We start from the raw sequence: 7,550 nt of genomic DNA on the forward strand, positions 1-7,550 counted from the left end.
ACTAAGCTAACACAGCTTACTTTGTTTTAACAGACAAAATATAAACAGATGCACTCTAGAATACACAATGGTTTAGCCACCAAGAAATTTAAATGAGATCTTGAAGAATAGAGGCAAACCAGGGTGCAGTAAAGATGAACTGAGATGCCATGTAACTGTTTAAGGATTCCTGGTAGTAACTCTCTTGGCCATTAGCTGAATCTTGATGTCAGGGGAGATTTTAGCTAATGTCAACTGGAGATGTGGAAAATGCTAAGATGACTTAGGAGCTATGCAAAGAAACCAAAAGGCAGGAAAGTATTATACATTCCTGAGAGCATCCACCCCAGGAAGGACTTTACCTTCCAGGACCTCCAAATTAGTACCAACACCAGTGGCTGACTTTATCTTCTGTGTTCCATTTGGCACAGCAAGTGGACATGTCTCCACCACCTATGATAATGATACAGCCCCTGGAAAAAAATTCCCATTCAAAGACACCCACAGGTCCATTCCATACAATTTGCTTAGCCCGATTGACAGCCTCAGCATACTTCTTGCTGCTCTCAGGACCACAGTCCAAGTCCAGCCAGCCATCAGGTATGCCAGAGGCCACAGTGGCTTGGCCAGTCTTGGCATCTCATCAAACTTGTCAGTAGTGACAAAATCAACAGGCAAAGTAATCTTCACACCATTCTTCTCAGCTTTGGACATATGGTCTTTGACAGTCTTGGATCCCTCTTCATCAAACAGAGAAGTGTCAATCTCCAAGTTGTTGAGAATCTTAAGGAAGGTAAAAGCCATTCCACTACCAATAATCATCTAATTGACTTTCTCCAGCATATTATTTATCAGCTGGATCTGGTCTGCAAATTTAGCTCTGCCTATGAAGTCCAGGAAAAGTCGCTCTTGGCTTTCTAAGGCCTTGGCAAAATAGCTCAACTCCTTCTTCATCAAAAAACCACCAGCCTTCTGTGGAAGATTGACTTCCATCATGGAGCTGTGGGTTCAGTGTGCAGTGCCAAAAGCATCATTCGCATAGACATCCCCTAGTTTGGAAAGTGAAGCTCAAGAAGCTTCTACTTTGGCTGGCTCAGCTTTAGCCTTGTTCTCAGAAGCATTTTCCCCTTCCCTTCTTCCTCAAAATGAAAGCAAAAGTTCTCCAGAAGCGTAACAGCCCCAGCTGCTGGATTGGTACAAGTTTTCTCTCTTCCAGGCCCACACAGTCCTTCAAGAACAAAACATCCTTGCCCAGCCAAGATTTTAGTTCTGCAGCAACTGGTTCTAAGGAGTACTTGTCAGGCAGGGGATACCATCAGGTCAGCCCAGATGGCTCATTAGGACAACTGAATTGGCTCCATTGTTCAAACAGAGTTTGATGCTTGGGACAGCAGTCTTTATCCTCTGGTTTTTCATTATCTGGTTATTCTTCATAGGAAAATTGATATCAACTCTCATAACAACCCTCTTCACCTTCACATCCAGCTTGTCCAGTCAACTTGTTAGACAGCAACATTTTGGCAATAAGGCAAGGGTGAGAGGTAGGAGATTGAAAGTAAGATAATGCGACTGATGTGCTATCCAGATGCTTGCAGAATGCTGAGCACCTCGCCTACCAGGAGCACCTCACCACTCCCTCTTATTCCTGCCAAGCTTATTTCTTATTTCACTCATCAGAGATAACCATTAGTTCCTGTATGAATTAAAGTAATCTGTAAGAGACCTGATATTTTGATGTTCTGTGCATTTGATTTTATGCTGTAAATCTTACATCTGCCTGAAAAAATATTTTAAAAAATGTAATTATGCTTATTGTCAGGTATAATATCCACATAAACTGGGTTGTTCAATACTGTTACATGTCCCGAGTTTCAGTTTTTCCTAATGTGCAGACAGACCCTATGGGTATAGGTTGTTATTTAATGAAAAAAAAAATCAATTATACTATGTTGTTTGTTTCAAAAGTGCTTTGATCTTTTTAAAGAGGAAAAGCAGGATAAGAATCCTTTAACAGACATGAGGTCAAGAGGCATTATATGAAAACTGGAGCATCTGAGACGTAACTAGCATGAAACCATTGGTTTAAAATATTTCAGATTTGATCCTTTCCACCTTTCTGGATTTGGTCTCTAACTTTGCCATTGACTACCTCTGAATTTGTGGAAAAATCTCAATTTCTGCAGCCTTCAACTTCTTAATTTGTCATAGTATCTCCACAGTTCCATGAATGATCTTTCAAGAGTCACAGTCTTTCTTTAAAAACTCCAGTAAGATTCCATAGCACATTGGAAATTCAAATTTTAACTAGCACATTAGAAATTTATTGTCATAACTCATATGTTTTGCAATAGTACAATGTTGTAAGAAAATCTAAAGTTGCTGAATGCCTTGTTGCTTTATAGGTGGAATGCTGACCTATTTCTTAGACATAACTTCACATGTTTATCAGACTGTGTTAAATTTCATTTGGAATTTAATTCTAGAATCTGTTCCATTTACCTAAGATTTTAAATGTATTAAACTACAATACAACTCTCTGATACCTCCCCCCTACCACACTTTTCTGTTTTATCTTGAAAATAGACTCTATCTTTGAGCTAATGGTATAAAAGGAAGAGCTGTCTCCATCAAGATGGGCAATCTGCCCTTCCTCCTGTGGCTGATTGAACTACACTGATACAATATAATAAACTAGGAATCTGGGGGTTCATTTAGCTTCCTCTCCCTCTTTGATCCTGCAACACCCATCCAGTCATGTGATTTGTACATTACTCTTACCATACCCCATCCAACCTGCTGCTATTTTCTAATGATTTCCTTGCACAAACCTTGTCTCTTTAAATGTCTGTAATAGTGTCCTCACGGTATTTCTGCAACATGTGCTTAATTATTTCTTTCCACTTTATAAACCACTATCCTTTTGCTCTTAGCAGTGTGAATGCAATATGTTTAAGGTAAATGCACAGGTCTTGGGAATGTGGCAATCCAGGGTTTTATTGTTGCTCTATAATTGTTTGCTCTGTAGTCATGGGAAGTAGGTGAGGATACCTGAAAAGTAGATATTTAAAATATTACTTTGTGGGAAAAGATTATATTCTTTTTAGATATCGCCATGTAAGGTAAAGCTAAGACCTATGAATGAATGTTGGGATCAATATTTTTGATGAAATACACTGAAAAATCCTCACTGCAGATACTCAAAATGACATTTAATGTTTTATAAAAAAAATTTCTCCAGCCCTAATTGGATTAACATGGAGAAAACATAACCACAAGTTAAAGAAGAAAATGCAAGTATCAGGAAAAAGGGACATTGTATGCGGAAATAGCAAAGAATATTTTCAATATAAAACTTTCTGATTCTCTGGTTTGAATTTATTTGAATTGGCTTAAATTAAATTCTCATTCAAGTATATTTTATACTTTAATCTCAGGTCTATTTTATTTATAGAAAAAAGTTCAGTTTACTAATGTTAAACTTTTTTATTAAATTGACATATAGTATAAAATATTTTAAAATAATTTTATTGTACTTAAAATTGTATTTAGATGAAAAACCCAATATTATGTTTAATTCTTTGGATGGATGACTTGAGAAAATCTATTTACATTTTGGGGGAAGTCTATTCATTAATACACGTAATGCACCAGATTTTGTTATAATTCTACCCAAATATCTATGACCAGATTTTCCCCATTATATCCAAATACTAACACATTCAAAGGTTCATATTATTTGAAATGAATAATTGATCAAAGAAATTACATTATTAACCTTAGAGTTTCTTCAATATTTCACATTATTTTGATGTAAAATATTTTGGGGACATATTTTAACAAAAGCCATTTGGTTCTTGAGGTTTTTTTTTTTAATTCTTGTGTTGCTTTTGAGGCTACATAAAAGGCTAAATTATTGCAAACTCTGATGGCCTTTTTAATTATGTGAATACCTGTCTATAGAACTAAGTTTAGACCACCAACAAATTTCTGATAAGCTATCAAGTAGCATCATGTGCTAACAAATTTTGGTCACTTTTAACCTGGTTTGGAGTCAAACCAGTAAAATAGAGGATAGAGGTGAAAGGTCTGATAAAAAAAAAAATCTCCATTGGGCCAGTTAAAGTCTTAAATTTTCTCAATTTAAGTTAATTATATCAGCTAAATGTATGTAATGGAATTAGCAACATGTTTACCCTCATTGTAAAATCACACTTCCCCTGTACAGATTAGAATCAATCTTTTAATGTTTATCTAGGTCTTACAAAGAGGACTAAGAAGGACATACTATTATGTCTAATGTACTTCATTATTCAATTTAAGAATAAAGCTACACTTTAAGGTTTAATGAAGTAATACTTTTTTTAAGGTAAATAAGTAACATTTTTGTTATGTTCTCCTGGAGTTCACATATAAATTTTCTCACTAGCTAAATATTTATCTCATGACACAGCATTACTTTTTTGATCAGTTTTATTATATTTTTATTGCAGTGAGTCATTTACAAAATGAAGAAAATGATTAGCATTAAAAAGCTAAATATATTGACTACCGTATCTTTTAAACCCAAATAAACATAAAGTTAGTCCAAACTCAATATTTCTTTATTCTAAATCTTCATAAATAGATAATCTTTTGAACTTAGATTTGAAAAAGTAAAGATCATTTTATGACCTATTTATGACCTATCTTACAAGTTTTACAGATCACATATTATTGTTTTTATCTTATCGAAACAGATGATTTTGTGAAGGGCAAGTGGCTCCATTTAACTTACTTAGTCATTTATTTACCTGTATTTCTTTTTGGTGTTTGTCTTCTTTTATTATTTAAAAATGTTTTTTTATTGGAGAATTGAGAAAAAACTTAGATAAAATATTAATGGAATATGATATAAAAGTCATAAAGATGAAGATAGAATATTATAACTTTTTTCTTTTATAGATAATATCTAATGGAATTCATTAAGTATACATAGATCTCAAAATAAATTTTAAAAAATAGTCTCTTGTTAGATTTTTGAGAATATAGTTAATGAACAAGGATAAAATTTAAATGTAGTTTTAAAATTTTTTATTGGAAATTAGATGCAAAACACATTGGAAGATAGTATAAATTCCTACTTCTAAGTGAAGACATTCATGTTCTGGGGATATAGGGCACTGCTTGCCTAGCATATGTGAGGCCTTGGATTCAAATGAAAAGAATCATGACTACCCTTTCACACAATAAAAACATTGTGCACTGAAATAAATATTTCTATTTGTAGTAGTAAAAATATAAATATAAATTATAATCAACTAGGATTGATTATAATCGTTTTATCTTCCCTATTAAGTTCATAAAGATGACATTTATAGAAGTTAAAGCTTTTAAATATTTGTGCTGTTGCTGTTGTTGTTTTCTCTTTAACACCCAAAGCTGCATCTATAATTTTGTCTTTTTCTGTCCTTAAATAGGATAACAAGGTTGTTTAAGCTTGAGAAACTACAAATCTTAGATCATCTCCTTTGTTCAAAGAAGCACTATTGAAGGAAGTATTTACTCAGATGAAGAATGATTTTTGAATATCTGAACTTGAATAAGAAATTATTATCACTTTGGAGTTCTTTTAGATTCCACTTTCCCTTCCACTTTAGTCTCTGCCCTATACTAAGTTCTCCACTGGCAATCCTATTTTCAGCCTGCAATCAAAGAAAAAGGCCTGAATGTGTGGAATGAGTAAGTTCACATGCACAAAGTCCCAGACTACTTTTTGAGGTAATAGATTCTCATGAAAGACTTTTTTCCCTTTATTTTATTCCCTCAATGATACATTGTTTATCAATATGGTTAATTTGAACCATACTTTCAACTCTGTGAACTGACTTTTACTTTGGAAGAAAAATTAAGCTACAATTAACAGAAAATACAGAACATTAGTGGTTTAAACAGTTCAGAAATTTCTTTCTCATTGAGTTAGAATCAGCCTAGGACTGGTCTCCGACCCCTTATTATCAGGGACTCTAGCCCTTTCTTGCCAGTTGATGCCAATATAAAGATTCTATATTCTTTTCCAAACTCAAGTCAATGTTTATTTTAAACACTTCTTGAATTTTCCGCAAGGCACCTCTACTCATATCCCACTTGTCAGAATCTTGCTACATGGCAAAGGAAGTCTTTATTCTGTGCTCCCTGGAGCATAGCCAACCCCAGGAGGTTATTGACACGAAGAACAAGAAGAAATATTCCAGATAACCAATTCTTTTTTATTATTTAATTTTTTTTTTTGTAGGTGGACATATGCTTTTATTTTTATTTATTTATGTTTATGTGGTGCTGAGGATGGAACCCAGTGCCTCACCCATGCTAGGGGAGTGCTCTACCACTGAGTCATAACCACAGCCCCACCAATTCTTTATTCAAGGGTGAAAGTGAGAACACAAGAGAGGGAATACCAAAGTTAGGGCAAAGAAAAAGGTGCTGCAATTAAGTGACAGGTTATTAAATTTGGAAAATTAATTAATTAAAAAATATTCTTAAAAAACACCTCATCGTAACAACACTAATCATTAAATAAATAAACAAATAAATATATTCCCCTCTGATTTGTTAGACATTTCTAATCATGGATGACTTCCAACTAGGATACACTTTCTCTTGAGACTTGAATTTATAATCTATACTTGACTACATATTTTTACAATTTTATCCAGTTGGATCTTCAGGTCTCAAAGACACATATTTGTAACATTTTATATTATCCTAGAGAACTTCCTAAATGGTGGTTTCAGTATTTTAAATTAAAATATGTTTAAAATTGTTTCCATTGCTGATATTACTATTAATATTTGATCATATAAATTAATGAGAAGAGAGTTCTTCCCCTATCAAAGCCAACTTTAACCCTGAATTTCTTTTTCTTTTTCTTGTGGGGCAGGGGGATACCAGGGATTGAACTTAGGGGTACTCAACCACTGAGCCATATCCCCATCCCTGTTTTGTGTTTTATTTAGAGACAGGGTTTCACTCAGTTGCTTAGCAACTCACCATTGCTGAGGCTGGCTTGGAACTCAGCATCCTCCTGCCTCATACTTTCAAGCCACTGGGATTATAGTGTGTGCCCAGCTTGAATTTATTTTTCATAAAGCCACTTATCTTTAAAGAATTCTCAGCTGGTATTTTTTTAATCCTATTTTTTTAAAGAAATCACTGTAACTTGAGGCCAATTCAGATTGCACAGAAATAGGAATAAGGAAGTGTGCAGATATTAATTAAGTTGTTCTTTTGGGAATAATTAATTAAAGGTTTATGGTATATTCTAAAATTTCATAAAAGATGCATGTTCTAGAAATAGTTTTAGCATCCTATAATTCATTGTGGCTCCCATCTGGCATAAATTTTAAAACTTACGCATTCATTCACAATTTTAAATTGATAATTTAATTTTGTTTTACATGGCTTGCTTAGCATTTATTTGTCCTACATAACACCTAAGTTATTTTTCTCCTATATAAATAGTTCCATTAGTATGGAATGACCTAATGTGTTATTCCCTATTTTTAACTCTTAACATGTTTTTAATCTATTAACAC

At 33.6% G+C, this 7,550-nt stretch overlaps 1 pseudogene; it reads right to left on the reverse strand.

The window, feature by feature from the left end:
* Positions 1-300: 300 nt before the first annotated feature.
* LOC114085347 (phosphoglycerate kinase 1-like) lies at positions 301-1,495 on the reverse strand (annotated as a pseudogene).
* Positions 1,496-7,550: the final 6,055 nt, after the last annotated feature.

This window comes from Marmota flaviventris, chromosome 1, assembly GCF_047511675.1.
Source record: "Marmota flaviventris isolate mMarFla1 chromosome 1, mMarFla1.hap1, whole genome shotgun sequence".
Classification (NCBI taxonomy): Eukaryota; Metazoa; Chordata; class Mammalia; order Rodentia; family Sciuridae; genus Marmota; species Marmota flaviventris.